Source organism: Phalangium opilio, unplaced genomic scaffold, assembly GCF_054372755.1.
Source record: "Phalangium opilio isolate 3A_F unplaced genomic scaffold, DU_Popi_V2 ptg001170l_1, whole genome shotgun sequence".
NCBI classification, from domain to species: Eukaryota; Metazoa; Arthropoda; class Arachnida; order Opiliones; family Phalangiidae; genus Phalangium; species Phalangium opilio.
This window is the reverse complement of record NW_028324255.1, coordinates 6,205,303-6,221,285: the sequence shown is the minus strand read 5'-3', so window position 1 is coordinate 6,221,285 and position 15,983 is coordinate 6,205,303. Positions and strand designations below refer to the sequence as shown.

General features: G+C 47.6%; 4 non-coding genes across 4 annotated transcripts; all 4 read left to right on the top strand.

Moving 5' to 3' along the window:
• The first annotated feature begins 10,072 nt into the window (after positions 1–10,072).
• TRNAY-GUA (transfer RNA tyrosine (anticodon GUA)) lies at positions 10,073–10,145 on the top strand. Its single transcript has one exon. It is a non-coding gene; the product is annotated as a tRNA-Tyr (tRNA).
• A 2,714-nt stretch (positions 10,146–12,859) lies between these two features.
• On the top strand, positions 12,860–12,932 carry TRNAY-GUA (transfer RNA tyrosine (anticodon GUA)). Its single transcript has one exon. It is a non-coding gene; the product is annotated as a tRNA-Tyr (tRNA).
• Positions 12,933–13,592: 660 nt separating this feature from the next.
• On the top strand, positions 13,593–13,665 carry TRNAY-GUA (transfer RNA tyrosine (anticodon GUA)). Its single transcript has one exon. It is a non-coding gene; the product is annotated as a tRNA-Tyr (tRNA).
• Positions 13,666–14,033: 368 nt separating this feature from the next.
• On the top strand, positions 14,034–14,106 carry TRNAY-GUA (transfer RNA tyrosine (anticodon GUA)). The gene has a single exon. It is a non-coding gene; the product is annotated as a tRNA-Tyr (tRNA).
• Positions 14,107–15,983: the final 1,877 nt, after the last annotated feature.

The following is a 15,983-nucleotide window of genomic DNA, read 5'->3' as shown; positions in this document are numbered from 1 at the left end:
GTTGTGGGGTCTCAGATGTAACGTAATAAGTCATAACTTATCCACAATACCTGATAACCATTTAATTTCTGAGCTTCCGTGGCTCAATGGTTAGCGCGTTCGGCTGTTAACCAATAGGTTGGTGGTTCGAGCCCATCCGGGAGCGGTGTTGTGAGGTCTCAGATGTAACGTAAAATGTCAGAGTTTTTCCACAACACCTGACGAACATTTAATTTTTGGGCTTCCGTGGCGCAATGATTAGCGCGTACAGCTGTTAATCGAAAGGTTGAAGGTTCGAGCCCACCCGGGAGAGGTGTTGTGGGGTCTCAGATGTTGCGTAAAAAGTCAAAACTTTTCCACAATACGTGACAACCATTTAATTTCTGAGCTTCCGTGGCTCAATGGTTAGCGCGTTCGGCTGTTAACCGATAGGTTGGTGGTTCGAGCCCATCCGGGAGCGGTGTTGTGACGTCTCAGATGTGACGTAAAAAGTCAAGGTTTTTCCACAATACCTGAAGACCATTTAATTTTTGGGCTTCCGTGGCGCAATGGTTAGCGCGTTGGGCGGTTAACCAATAGGTTGGTGGTTCGAGCCCATCCGGGAGCGGTGTTGTGACGTCTCAGATGTGACGTAAAAAGTCAAGGTTTTTTCCACAACACCTGACGACCATTTAATTTTTGGGCTTCCGTGGCGCAATCGTTAGCGCGTTCGGCTGTTAACCAATAGGTTGGTGGTTCGAGCCCATCCGGGAGCGGTGTTGTGAGGTCTCAGATGTAACGTAAAATGTCAGAGTTTTTCCACAATACCTGACGAACATTTAATTTTTGAGCTTCCGTGGCGCAATGATTAGCGCGTTCAGCTGTTAATCGAAAGGTTGAAGGTTCGAGCCCACCCGGGAGAGGTGTTGTGGGGTCTCAGATGTAGCGTAAAAAGTCAAAACTTTTCCACAATACGTGACAACCATTTAATTTCTGAGCTTCCGTGGCTCAATGGTTAGCGCGTTCGGCTGTTAACCAATAGGTTGGTGGCTCGAGCTCATCCGGGAGCAGTGTTGTGAGGTCTCAGATGTGACGTAAAAAGTCAAGGTTTTTCCACAATACCTGACGAACATTTAATTTTTGGGCTTCCTTGGCGCAATGGTTAGCGCGTTGGGCTGTTAACCAATAGGTTGGTGGTTCGAGCCCATCCGGGAGCGGTGTTGTGAGGTCTCAGATGTAACGTAAAAAGTCAAGGTTTTTTCCACAACACCTGACGAACATTTAATTTTTGGGCTTCCGTGGCGCAATGATTAGCGCGTACAGCTGTTAATCGAAAGGTTGAAGGTTCGAGCCCACCCGGGAGAGGTGTTGTGGGGTCTCAGATGTAGCGTAAAAAGTCAAAACTTTTCCACAATACGTGACAACCATTTAATTTCTGAGCTTCCGTGGCTCAATGGTTAGCGCGTTCGGCTGTTAACCAATAGGTTGGTGGTTCGAGCCCATCCGGGAGCGGTGTTGTGAGGTCTCAGATGTGACGTAAAAAGTCAAGATTTTTACACAATACCTGACGAGCATTTAATTTTTGGGCTTCCGTGGCGCAATGGTTAGCGCGTTCAGCTGTTAACCAATAGGTTGGTGGTTTGAGCCCACCCGGGAGCGGTGTTGTGGGATCTCAAATATAACGTAGAAAACCAAAGTTTTTCCACAATACCTGACGACCATTTAGTTTTTGGGCTTCCGTGGCGCAATGGTTAGCGCGTTCGGTTGTTAACCAATAGGTTGGTGGTTCGAGCCCTCCCGGGAGGGGTGATGTGGGATCTCAAATGTAACGTAGAAAGCCAAAGTTTTTCCACAATACCTGACGACCATTTATTTTTTGGGCTTCCTTGGCGCAATGGTTAGCGCGTTCGGCTGTTAACCGAAAGGTTGGTGGTTCTAGCCCAACCGGGAGAGGTGTTGTAGGGTCTCAGATGTAACGTAAAATGTCAGAGTTTTTCCACAACACCTGACGAACATTTAATTTTTGGGCTTCCGTGGCGCAATGATTAGCGCGTACAGCTGTTAATCGAAAGGTTGAAGGTTCGAGCCCACCCGGGAGAGGTGTTGTGGGGTCTCAGATGTTGCGTAAAAAGTCAAAACTTTTCCACAATACGTGACAACCATTTAATTTCTGAGCTTCCGTGGCTCAATGGTTAGCGCGTTCGGCTGTTAACCGATAGGTTGGTGGTTCGAGCCCATCCGGGAGCGGTGTTGTGACGTCTCAGATGTGACGTAAAAAGTCAAGGTTTTTCCACAATACCTGAAGACCATTTAATTTTTGGGCTTCCGTGGCGCAATGGTTAGCGCGTTGGGCGGTTAACCAATAGGTTGGTGGTTCGAGCCCATCCGGGAGCGGTGTTGTGACGTCTCAGATGTGACGTAAAAAGTCAAGGTTTTTTCCACAACACCTGACGACCATTTAATTTTTGGGCTTCCGTGGCGCAATCGTTAGCGCGTTCGGCTGTTAACCAATAGGTTGGTGGTTCGAGCCCATCCGGGAGCGGTGTTGTGAGGTCTCAGATGTAACGTAAAATGTCAGAGTTTTTCCACAATACCTGACGAACATTTAATTTTTGAGCTTCCGTGGCGCAATGATTAGCGCGTTCAGCTGTTAATCGAAAGGTTGAAGGTTCGAGCCCACCCGGGAGAGGTGTTGTGGGGTCTCAGATGTAGCGTAAAAAGTCAAAACTTTTCCACAATACGTGACAACCATTTAATTTCTGAGCTTCCGTGGCTCAATGGTTAGCGCGTTCGGCTGTTAACCAATAGGTTGGTGGCTCGAGCTCATCCGGGAGCAGTGTTGTGAGGTCTCAGATGTGACGTAAAAAGTCAAGGTTTTTCCACAATACCTGACGAACATTTAATTTTTGGGCTTCCTTGGCGCAATGGTTAGCGCGTTGGGCTGTTAACCAATAGGTTGGTGGTTCGAGCCCATCCGGGAGCGGTGTTGTGAGGTCTCAGATGTAACGTAAAAAGTCAAGGTTTTTTCCACAACACCTGACGAACATTTAATTTTTGGGCTTCCGTGGCGCAATGATTAGCGCGTACAGCTGTTAATCGAAAGGTTGAAGGTTCGAGCCCACCCGGGAGAGGTGTTGTGGGGTCTCAGATGTAGCGTAAAAAGTCAAAACTTTTCCACAATACGTGACAACCATTTAATTTCTGAGCTTCCGTGGCTCAATGGTTAGCGCGTTCGGCTGTTAACCAATAGGTTGGTGGTTCGAGCCCATCCGGGAGCGGTGTTGTGAGGTCTCAGATGTGACGTAAAAAGTCAAGATTTTTACACAATACCTGACGAGCATTTAATTTTTGGGCTTCCGTGGCGCAATGGTTAGCGCGTTCAGCTGTTAACCAATAGGTTGGTGGTTTGAGCCCACCCGGGAGCGGTGTTGTGGGATCTCAAATATAACGTAGAAAACCAAAGTTTTTCCACAATACCTGACGACCATTTAGTTTTTGGGCTTCCGTGGCGCAATGGTTAGCGCGTTCGGTTGTTAACCAATAGGTTGGTGGTTCGAGCCCTCCCGGGAGGGGTGATGTGGGATCTCAAATGTAACGTAGAAAGCCAAAGTTTTTCCACAATACCTGACGACCATTTATTTTTTGGGCTTCCTTGGCGCAATGGTTAGCGCGTTCGGCTGTTAACCGAAAGGTTGGTGGTTCTAGCCCAACCGGGAGAGGTGTTGTAGGGTCTCAGATGTTACGTAATAAGTCATAACTTATCCACAATACCTGACAACCATTTAATTTCTGAGCTTCCGTGGCTCAATGGTTAGCGCGTTCGGCTGTTAACCAATAGGTTGTTGGTTCGAGCCCATCCGGGAGCGGTGTTGTGAGGTCTCAGATGTAACGTAAAATGTCAGAGTTTTTCCACAACACCTGACGAACATTTAATTTTTGGGCTTCCGTGGCGCAATGATTAGCGCGTACAGCTGTTAATCGAAAGGTTGAAGGTTCGAGCCCACCCGGGAGAGGTGTTGTGGGGTCTCAGATGTTGCGTAAAAAGTCAAAACTTTTCCACAATACGTGACAACCATTTAATTTCTGAGCTTCCGTGGCTCAATGGTTAGCGCGTTCGGCTGTTAACCGATAGGTTGGTGGTTCGAGCCCATCCGGGAGCGATGTTGTGACGTCTCTGATGTGACGTATAAAGTCAAGGTTTTTCCACAATACCTGAAGACCATTTAATTTTTGGGCTTCCGTGGCGCAATGGTTAGCGCGTTGGGCTGTTAACCAATAGGTTGGTGGTTCGAGCCCATCCGGGAGCGGTGTTGTGAGGTCTCAGATGTAACGTAAAAAGTCAAAGTTTTTTCCACAACACCTGACGAACATTTAATTTTTGGGCTTCCGTGGCGCAATGATTAGCGCGTTCAGCTGTTAATCGAAAGGTTGAAGGTTCGAGCCCACCCGGGAGAGGTGTTGTGGGGTCTCAGATGTAGCGTAAAAAGTCAAAATATTTCCACAATACGTGACAACCATTTAATTTCTGAGCTTCCGTGGCTCAATGGTTAGCGCGTTCGGCTGTTAACCAATAGGTTGGTGGTTCGAGCTCATCCGGGAGCGGTGTTGTGAGGTCTCAGATGTGACGTAAAAAGTCAAGATTTTTACACAATACCTGACGAGCATTTAATTTTTGGGCTTCCGTGGCGCAATGATTAGCGCGTTCAGCTGTTAATCGAAAGGTTGAAGGTTCGAGCCCACCCGGGAGAGGTGTTGTGGGGTCTCAGATGTAGCGTAAAAAGTCAAAACTTTTCCACAATACGTGACAACCATTTAATTTCTGAGCTTCCGTGGCTCAATGGTTAGCGCGTTCGGCTGTTAACCAATAGGTTGGTGGTTCGAGCCCATCCGGGAAAGGTGTTGTGACGTCTCAGATGTGACGTAAAAAGTCAAGGTTTTTACACAATACCTGACGAGCATTTATCTTTTGGGCTTCCGTGGCTCAATGGTTAGCGCGTTCGGCTGTTAACCAATAGGTTGGTGGTTCGAGCCCATCCGGGAGCGGTGTTGTGACGTCTCAGATGTGACGTAAAAAGTCAAGGTTTTTTCCACAACACCTGACGACCATTTAATTTTTGGGCTTCCGTGGCGCAATGGTTAGCGCGTTCGGCTGTTAACCAATAGGTTGGTGGTTCGAGCTCCTCCGGGAGCGGTGTTGTGAGGTCTCAGATGTAACGTAAAATGTCAGAGTTTTTCCACAATACCTGACGAACATTTAATTTTTGAGCTTCCGTGGCGCAATGATTAGCGCGTTCAGCTGTTAATCGAAAGGTTGAAGGTTCGAGCCCACCCGGGAGAGGTGTTGTGGGGTCTCAGATGTAGCGTAAAAAGTCAAAACTTTTCCACAATACGTGACAACCATTTAATTTCTGAGCTTCCGTGGCTCAATGGTTAGCGCGTTCGGCTGTTAACCAATAGGTTGGTGGCTCGAGCTCATCCGGGAGCGGTGTTGTGAGGTCTCAGATGTGACGTAAAAAGTCAAGGTTTTTCCACAATACCTGACGAACATTTAATTTTTGGGCTTCCTTGACGCAATGGTTAGCGCGTTGGGCTGTTAATCGAAAGGTTGAAGGTTCGAGCCCACCCGGGAGAGGTGTTGTGGGGTCTCAGATGTTGCGTAAAAAGTCAAAACTTTTCCACAATACGTGACAACCATTTAATTTCTGAGCTTCCGTGGCTCAATGGTTAGCGCGTTCGGCTGTTAACCGATAGGTTGGTGGTTCGAGCCCATCCGGGAGCGGTGTTGTGACGTCTCGGATGTGACGTAAAAAGTCAAGGTTTTTCCACAATACCTGAAGACCATTTAATTTTTGGGCTTCCGTGGCGCAATGGTTAGCGCGTTGGGCTGTTAACCAATAGGTTGGTGGTTCGAGCCCATCCGGGAGCGGTGTTGTGAGGTCTCAGATGTAACGTAAAAAGTCAAAGATTTTTACACAATACCTGACGAGCATTTAATTTTTGGGCTTCCGTGGCGCAATGATTAGCGCGTTCAGCTGTTAATCGAAAGGTTGAAGGTTCGAGCCCACCCGGGAGAGGTGTTGTGGGGTCTCAGATGTAGCGTAAAAAGTCAAAACTTTTCCACAATACGTGACAACCATTTAATTTCTGAGCTTCCGTGGCTCAATGGTTAGCGCGTTCGGCTGTTAACCAATTGGTTGGTGGTTCGAGCCCATCCGGGAAAGGTGTTGTGAGGTCTCAGATGTGACGTAAAAAGTCAAGGTTTTTCCACAACACCTGACGACCATTTAATTTTTGGGCTTCCGTGGCGCAATGGTTAGCGCGTTCGGCTGTTAACCAATAGGTTGGTGGTTCGAGCCCCTCCGGGAGCGGTGTTGTGAGGTCTCAGATGTAACGTAAAATGTCAGAGTTTTTCCACAATACCTGACGAACATTTAATTTTTGAGCTTCCGTGGCGCAATGATTAGCGCGTTCAGCTGTTAATCGAAAGGTTGAAGGTTCGAGCCCCCCCGGGAGAGGTGTTGTGGGGTCTCAGATGTAGCGTAAAAAGTCAAAAATTTTCCACAATACGTGACAACCATTTAATTTCTAAGCTTCCGTGGCTCAATGGTTAGCGCGTTCGGCTGTTAACCAATAGGTTGGTGGCTCGAGCTCATCCGGGAGCGGTGTTGTGAGGTCTCAGATGTGACGTAAAAAGTCAAGGTTTTCCACAATACCTGACGAACATTTAATTTTTGGGCTTCCTTGGCGCAATGGTTAGCGCGTTCGGCTGTTAACCGAAAGGTTGGTGGTTCGAGCACAACCGGGAGAGGTGTTGTAGGGTCTCAGATGTAACGTAATAAGTCATAACTTATCCACAATACCTGACAACCATTTATTTCTGAGCTTCCGTGGCTCAATGGTTAGCGCGTTCGGCTGTTCACCAATAGGTTGGTGGTTCGAGCCCATCCGGGAGCGGTGTTGTGTGGTCTCAGATGTGACGTAAAAAGTCAAGATTTTTACACAATACCTGACGAGCATTTAATTTTTGGGCTTCCGTGGCGCAATGGTTAGCGCGTTCAGCTGTTAACCAATAGGTTGGTGGTTTGAGCCCACCCGGGAGCGGTGTTGTGGGATCTCAAATGTAACGTAGAAAACCAAAGTTTTTCCACAATACCTGACGACCATTTAGTTTTTGGGCTTCCGTGGCGCAATGGTTAGCGCGTTCGGTTGTTAACCAATAGGTTGGTGGTTCGAGCCCTCCCGGGAGGGGTGATGTGGGATCTCAAATGTAACGTAGAAAGCCAAAGTTTTTCCACAATACCTGACGACCATTTATTTTTTGGGCTTCCTTGGCGCAATGGTTAGCGCGTTCGGCTGTTAACCGAAAGGTTGGTGGTTCGAGCCCAACCGGGATAGGTGTTGTAGGGTCTCAGATGTTACGTAATAAGTCATAACTTATCCACAATACCTGACAACCATTTAATTTCTGAGCTTCCGTGGCTCAATGGTTAGCGCGTTCGGCTGTTAACCAATAGGTTGGTGGTTCGAGCCCATCCGGGAGCGGTGTTGTGCGGTCTCAGATGTAACGTAAAATGTCAGAGTTTTTCCACAACACCTGACGAACATTTAATTTTTGGGCTTCCGTGGCGCAATGATTAGCGCGTACAGCTGTTAATCGAAAGGTTGAAGGTTCGAGCCCACCCGGGAGAGGTGTTGTGGGGTCTCAGATGTTGCGTAAAAAGTCAAAACTTTTCCACAATACGTGACAACCATTTAATTTCTGAGCTTCCGTGGCTCAATGGTTAGCGCGTTCGGCTGTTAACCGATAGGTTGGTGGTTCGAGCCCATCCGGGAGCGGTGTTGTGACGTCTCAGATGTGACGTAAAAAGTCAAGGTTTTTCCACAATACCTGAAGACCATTTAATTTTTGGGCTTCCGTGGCGCAATGGTTAGCGCGTTGGGCTGTTAACCAATAGGTTGGTGGTTCGAGCCCATCCGGGAGCGGTGTTGTGAGGTCTCAGATGTGACGTAAAAAGTCAAGATTTTTACACAATACCTGACGAGCATTTAATTTTTGGGCTTCCGTGGCGCAATGGTTAGCGCGTTCAGCTGTTAACCAATAGGTTGGTGGTTTGAGCCCACCCGGGAGCGGTGTTGTGGGATCTCAAATGTAACGTAGAAAACCAAAGTTTTTCCACAATACCTGACGACCATTTAGTTTTTGGGCTTCCGTGGCGCAATGGTTAGCGCGTTCGGTTGTTAACCAATAGGTTGGTGGTTCGAGCCCTCCCGGGAGGGGTGATGTGGGATCTCAAATGTAACGTAGAAAGCCAAAGTTTTTCCACAATACCTGACGACCATTTATTTTTTGGGCTTCCTTGGCGCAATGGTTAGCGCGTTCGGCTGTTAACCGAAAGGTTGGTGGTTCGAGCCCAACCGGGAGAGGTGTTGTAGGGTCTCAGATGTTACGTAATAAGTCATAACTTATATACAATACCTGACAACCATTTCATTTCTGAGCTTCCGTGGCTCAATGGTTAGCGCGTTCGGCTGTTAACCAATAGGTTGGTGGTTCGAGCCCATCCGGGAGCGGTGTTGTGCGGTCTCAGATGTAACGTAAAATGTCAGAGTTTTTCCACAACACCTGACGAACATTTAATTTTTGGGCTTCCGTGGCGCAATGATTAGCGCGTACAGCTGTTAATCGAAAGGTTGAAGGTTCGAGCCCACCCGGGAGAGGTGTTGTGGGGTCTCAGATGTTGCGTAAAAAGTCAAAACTTTTCCACAATACGTGACAACCATTTAATTTCTGAGCTTGCGTGGCTCAATGGTTAGCGCGTTCGGCTGTTAACCAATAGGTTGGTGGTTCGAGCCCATCCGGGAGCGGTGTTGTGAGATCTCAGATGTGACGTAAAAATTCAAGGTTTTTACACAATACCTGACGAGCATTTAATTTTTGGGCTTCCGTGGCGCAATGGTTAGCGCGTTCAGCTGTTAACCAATAGGTTGGTGGTTTGAGCCCACCCGGGAGCGGTGTTGTGGGATCTCAAATGTAACGTAGAAAACCAAAGTTTTTCCACAATACCTGACGACCATTTAGTTTTTGGGCTTCCGTGGCGCAATGGTTAGCGCGCTCGGTTGTTAACCAATAGGTTGGTGGTTCGAGCCCACCCGGGAGGGGTGATGTGGGATCTCAAATGTAACGTAGAAAGCCATTGTTTTTCCACAATACCTGACGACCATTTAGTTTTTGGGCTTCCGTGGCGCAATGGTTAGCGCGTTCGGTTGTTAACCAATAGATTGGTGGTTCTTGCCCTCCCGGGAGGGGTGATGTGGGATCTCAAATGTAACGTAGAAAGCCAAAGTTTTTCCACAATACCTGACGACCATTTATTTTTTGGGCTTCCTTGGCGCAATGGTTAGCGCGTTCGGCTGTTAACCGAAAGGTTGGTGGTTCGAGCCCAACCGGGAGAGGTGTTGTAGGGTCTCAGATGTTACGTAATAAGTGATACTTATCCACAATACCTGACAACCATTTAATTTCTGAGCTTCCGTGGCTTAATGGTTAGCGCGTTCGGCTGTAAACCAATAAGTTGGTGGTTCGAGCACACCCGGGAGCGGTGATGTGAGGTCTCAGATGTAACGTAAAATGTCAGATTTTTTCCACAATACCTGACGAACATTTAATTTTTGGGCTTCCGAGGCGCAATGATTAGCGCGTTCAGCTGTTAATCGAAAGGTTGAAGGTTCGAGCCCACCCGGGAGAGGTGTTGTGGGGTCTCAGATGTAGCGTAAAAAGTCAAAACTTTTCCACAATACGTGACAACCATTTAATTTCTGAGCTTCCGTGGCTCAATGGTTAGCGCGTTCGGCTGTTAACCAATAGGTTGGTGGTTCGAACCCATCCGGGAGCGGTGTTGTGAGGTCTCAGATGTGACGTAAAAAGTCAAGGTTTTTACACAATACCTGACGAGCATTTAATTTTTGGGCTTCCGTGGCGCAATGGTTAGCGCGTTTAGCTGTTAACCAATAGGTTGGTGGTTCGATCCCACCCGGGAGCGGTGTTGTGGGATGTCAAATGTAACGTAGAAAGCCAAAGTTTTTCCACAATACCTGACGACCATTTAGCTTTAGGGCTTCCGTGGCGCAATGGATAGCGCGTTCGGCTGTAAACCAATAGGTTGGTGGTTCGAGCCCACCCGGGAGCGGTGATGTGGGATTTGAAATGTAACGTAGAAAGCCAAAGTTTTTCCACAATACCTGACGACCATTTATTTTTCTGGCTTCCTTGGCGCAATGGTTAGCGCGTTCGGCTGTTAACCGAAAGGTTGGTGGTTCGAGCCCAACCGGGAGAGGTGTTGTAGGGTCTCAGATGTAACGTAATAAGTCATAACTTATCCACAATACCTGACAACCATTTTTGAGCTTCCATGGCTCAATGGTTAGCGCGTTCGGCTGTTAACCAATAGGTTGGTGGTTCGAGCCCATCCGGGAGCGGTGTTGTGAGGTCTCAGATGTAACGTAAAATGTCAGAGTTTTTTCACAACACCTGACGAACATTTAATTTTTGGGCTTCCGTGGCGCAATGATTAGCGCGTACAGCTGTTAATCGAAAGGTTGAAGGTTCGAGCCCACCCGGGAGAGGTGTTGTGGGGTCTCGGATGTTGCGTAAAAAGTCAAAACTTTTCCACAATACGTGACAACCATTGAATTTCTGAGCTTCCGTGGCTCAATGGTTAGCGCGTTCGGCTGTTAACCGATAGGTTGGTGGTTCGAGCCCATCCGGGAGCGGTGTTGTGACGTCTCAGATGTGACGTAAAAAGTCAAGGTTTTTCCACAATACCTGAATACCACTTAATTTTTGGGCTTCCGTGGCGCAATGGTTAGCGCGTTGGGCTGTTAACCAATAGGTTGGTGGTTCGAGCCCACCCGGGCGCGGTGTTGTGGGATCTCAAATGTAACGTAGAAAGCCTAAGTTTTTTCACAACACCTGACGAACATTTAATTTTTGGGCTTCCGTGGCGCAATGATTAGCGCGTTCAGCTGTTAATCGAAAGGTTGCAGGTTCGAGCCCACCAAGGAGAGGTGTTGTGGGGTCTCAGATGTAGCGAAAAAAGTCAAAACTTTTCCACAATACGTGACAACCATTTAATTTCTGAGCTTCCGTGGCTCAATGGTTAGCGCGTTCGGCTGTTAACCAATAGGTTGGTGGTTCGAGCCCATCCGGGAGCGGTGTTGTGAGGTCTCAGATGTGACGTAAAAAGTCAAGGTTTTTACACAATACCTGACGAGCATTTAATTTTTGGGCTTCCGTGGCGCAATGGTTAGCGCGTTCAGCTGTTAACCAATAGGTTGGTGGTTTGAGCCCACCCGGGAGCGGTGTTGTGGGATCTCAAATGTAACGTAGAAAACCAAAGTTTTTCCACATACCTGACGACCATTTAGTTTTTGGGCTTCCGTGGCGCAATGGTTAGCGCGTTCGGTTGTTAACCAATAGGTTGGTGGTTCGAGCCCACCCGGGAGGTTTATGTGGAATCTCAAATGTAACGTAGAAAGCCAAAGTTTTTCCACAATACCTGACGACCATTTATTTTTTGGGCTTCCTTGGCGCAATGGTTAGCGCGTTCGGCTGTTAACCGAAAGGTTGGTGGTTCGAGCCCAACCGGGAGAGGTGTTGTAGGGTCTCAGATGTTACGTAATAAGTCATAACTTATCCACAATACCTGACAACCATTTAATTTCTGAGCTTCCGTGGGTCAATGGTTAGCGCGTTCGGCTGTTAACCAATAGGTTGGTGGTTCGAGCCCATCCGGGAGCGGTGTTGTGAGGTCTCAGATGTAACGTAAAATGTCAGAGTTTTTCCACAACACCTGACGAACATTTAATTTTTGGGCTTCCGTGGCGCAATGATTAGCGCGTACAGCTGTTAATCGAAAGGTTGAAGGTTCGAGCCCACCCGGGAGAGGTGTTGTGGGGTCTCAGATGTTGCGTAAAAAGTCAAAACTTTTCCACAATACGTGACAACCATTTAATTTCTGAGCTTCCGTGGCTCAATGATTAGCGCGTTCGGCTGTTAACCGATAGGTTGGTGGTTCAAGCCCATCCGGGAGCGGTGTTGTGACGTCTCAGATGTGACGTAAAAAGTCAAGGTTTTTCCACAATACCTGAAGACCATTTAATTTTTGGGCTTCCGTGGCGCGATGGTTAGCGCGTTGGGCTGTTAACCAATAGGTTGGTGGTTCGAGCCCATCCGGGAGCGGTGTTGTGAGGTCTCAGATGTAACGTAAAAAGTCAAGGTTTTTTCCACAACACCTGACGAACATTTAATTTTTGGGCTTCCGTGGCGCAATGATTAGCGCGTTCAGCTGTTAATCGAAAGGCTGAAGGTTCGAGCCCACCCGGGAGAGGTGTTGTGGGGTCTCAGATGTAGCGTAAAAAGTCAAAACTTTTCCACAATACGTGACAACCATTTAATTTCTGAGCTTGCGTGGCTCAATGGTTAGCGCGTTCGGCTGTTAACCAATAAGTTGGTGGTTCGAGCCCATCCGGGAGCGGTGTTGTGGGATCTCAAATGTAACGTAGAAAACCAAAGTTTTTCCACAATACCTGACGACCATTTAGTTTTTGGGCTTCCGTGGCGCAATGGTTAGCGCGTTCGGTTGTTAACCAATAGGTTGGTGTTTCGAGCCCACCCGGGAGGGGTGATGTGGGATCTCAAATGTAACGTAGAAAGCCAATGTTTTTCCACAATACCTGACGACCATTTATTTTTTGGGCTTCCTTGGCGCAATGGTTAGCGCGTTCGGCTGTTAACCGAAAGGTTGGTGGTTCGCGCCCAACCGGGAGAGGTGTTGTAGGGTCTCAGATGTAACGTAATAAGTCATAACTTATCCACAATACCTGACGACCATTTAATTTTTGGGCTTCCGTGGCGCAATGGTTAGCGCGTTCGGCTGTAAACCAATAGGTTGGTGGTTCGAGCCCACCCGGGAGCGGTGTTGTGGGATCTCAAATGTAACGTAGAAAACCAAAGTTTTTCCACATACCTGACGACCATTTAGTTTTTGGGCTTCCGTGGCGCAATGGTTAGCGCGTTCGGTTGTTAACCAATAGGTTGGTGGTTCGAGCCCACCCGGGAGGGTGATGTGGAATCTCAAATGTAACGTAGAAAGCCAAAGTTTTTCCACAATACCTGACGACCATTTATTTTTTGGGCTTCCTTGGCGCAATGGTTAGCGCGTTCGGCTGTTAACCGAAAGGTTGGTGGTTCGAGCCCAACCGGGAGAGGTGTTGTAGGGTCTCATATGTTACGTAATAAGTCATAACTTATCCACAATACCTGACAACCATTTAATTTCTGAGCTTCCGTGGGTCAATGGTTAGCGCGTTCGGCTGTTAACCAATAGGTTGGTGGTTCGAGCCCATCCGGGAGCGGTGTTGTGAGGTCTCAGATGTAACGTAAAATGTCAGAGTTTTTCCATAACACCTGACGAACATTTAATTTTTGGGCTTCCGTGGCGCAATGATTAGCGCGTACAGCTGTTAATCGAAAGGTTGAAGGTTCGAGCCCACCCGGGAGAGGTGTTGTGGGGTCTCAGATGTTGCGAAAAAAGTCAAAACTTTTCCACAATACGTGACAACCATTTAATTTTTGGGCTTCCGTGGCGCAATGGTTAGCGCGTTCGGCTGTAAACCAATAGGTTGGTGGTTCGAGCCCACCCGGGAGAGGTGTTGTGGGGTCTCAAATGTAACGTAGAAAACCAAAGTTTTTCCACAATACCTGACGACCATTTAGTTTTTGGGCTTCCGTGGCGCAATGGTTAGCGCGTTCGGTTGTTAACCAATAGGTTGGTGGTTCGAGCCCACCCGGGAGGGGTGATGTGGGATCTCAAATGTAACGTAGAAAGCCAATGTTTTTCCACAATACCTGACGACCATTTATTTTTTGGGCTTCCTTGGCGCAATGGTTAGCGCGTTCGGCTGTTAACCGAAAGGTTGGTGGTTCGCGCCCAACCGGGAGAGGTGTTGTAGGGTCTCAGATGTAACGTAATAAGTCATAACTTATCCACAATACCTGACGACCATTTAATTTTTGGGCTTCCGTGGCGCAATGGTTAGCGCGTTCGGCTGTAAACCAATAGGTTGGTGGTTCGAGCCCATCCGGGAGCGGTGTTGTGAGGTCTCAGATGTGACGTAAAAAGTCAAGGTTTTTCCACAATACCTGACGAACATTTTATTTGTTGGGCTTCCTTGGCGCAATGGTTAGCGCGTTAGACTGTTAACCGAAAGGTTGGTGGTTCGAGCCCAACCGGGAGAGGTGTTGTAGGGTCTCAGATGTAACGTAATAAGTCATAACTCAGTGCCGTCTTATCCATTGGGCCCGTTGGGCACTGGCCCAGGGGCCCCTTAAGAACAGGGGCCCCATAATTGTCAAATAATACTCATTTTCCATTTCTTGTCAGAAGAAAACCACTAGAAAATATAAACTATTTTCCATCGGTCATTTAGTCTTTTCAATGAAAAATTTGGCCTTCGAACTTGAAAAATGTAAAACTAAAAATCTGAGACCTATAAGATAGTCACCCATTGCCTAGGCTTTTATGTTATCCCTCCTCCCCATGGCCTCACTTCACAACCGCACATCGGCTTATTTATTTAGTTTGAAACCTTCACTTTAAATCAGACTCAGTCTAAACTGTCACTTTGCCCATGCGCAGAGAGAAAACCTGGAGATCCCACACCACCGCTCCCGGGTGGGCTCGAACCACCAACCTATTGGTTAACAGCCGAACGCGCTAACCATTGAGCCACGGAAGCTCAGGAATTAAATGGTTGTCACGTATTGTGGATAAGTTTTGACTTTTTACGTTACATCTGAGACCTCACAACACCGCTCCCGGATGGGCTCGAACCACCAACCTATTGGTTAACAGCCGAACGCGCTAACCATTGCGCCACGGAAGCCCAAAAATTAAATGGTCGTCAGGTGTTGTGGAAAAAACCTTGACTCTTTACGTCACATCTGAGACGTCACAACACCGCTCCCGGATGGGCTCGAACCACACACCTGTTGGTTAACAACCGAACGCGCTAACCTTTGAGCCACGGAAGCTCAGAAATTAAATGGTTGTCAGGTATTGTGGATAAGTTTGACTTTTTACTTTACATCTGAGACCCTACAACACCTCTTCCGGTTGGGCTCGAACCACCAACCTTTCCGTTAACAGCCGAACGCGCTAACCATTGCGCCAAGGAAGCCCAAAAATTTAATGGTCGTCAGGTATTGTGGCAAAACTTTGGCTTTCTACGTTACATTTGAGATCCCACACCACCGCTCCCGGGTGGGCTCGAACCACCAACCTATTGGTTAACAGCCGAACGCGCTAACCATTGCGCCACGGAAGTCCAAAAATTAAATGGTCGTCAGGTATTGTGGAAAAACTTTGGCTTTCTACGTTACGTTTGAGATCCCACTACGCCGCTCCCGGGTGGGCTCGAACCACTAACCTATTGGTTAACAGCTGAACGCGCTAACCATTGCGCCACGGAAGCCCAAAAATTAAATGCTCGTCAGGTATTGTGTAAAAACCTTGACTTTTTACGTCACATCTGAGACCTCACAACACCGCTCCCGGATGGGCTCGAACCACCAACCTATTGGTTAACAGCTGAACGCGCTAACCATTGCGCCACGGAAGCCCAAAAATTAAATGCTCGTCAGGTATTGTGTAAAAACCTTCACTTTTTACGTCACATCTGAGACCTCACAACACCGCTCCCGGATGGGCTCGAACCACCAATCTATTGGTTAACAGCCGAACGCGCTAACCATTGAGCCACGGAAGCTCAGAAATTAAATGGTTGTCAGGTATTGTGGATAAGTTATGACTAATTAAAGCAAAAAGTATAAAAATAATGGTTTCAGTGAACATATGTTATTAAAAATCGAGGTGCATTTTTATTTATTGTTCAATCGAGATGAAATCACTTTTAATGAGTGTTTTATAGGGAATTAAGCTGAATTCGGTCAAACATTTCTCCAGAAA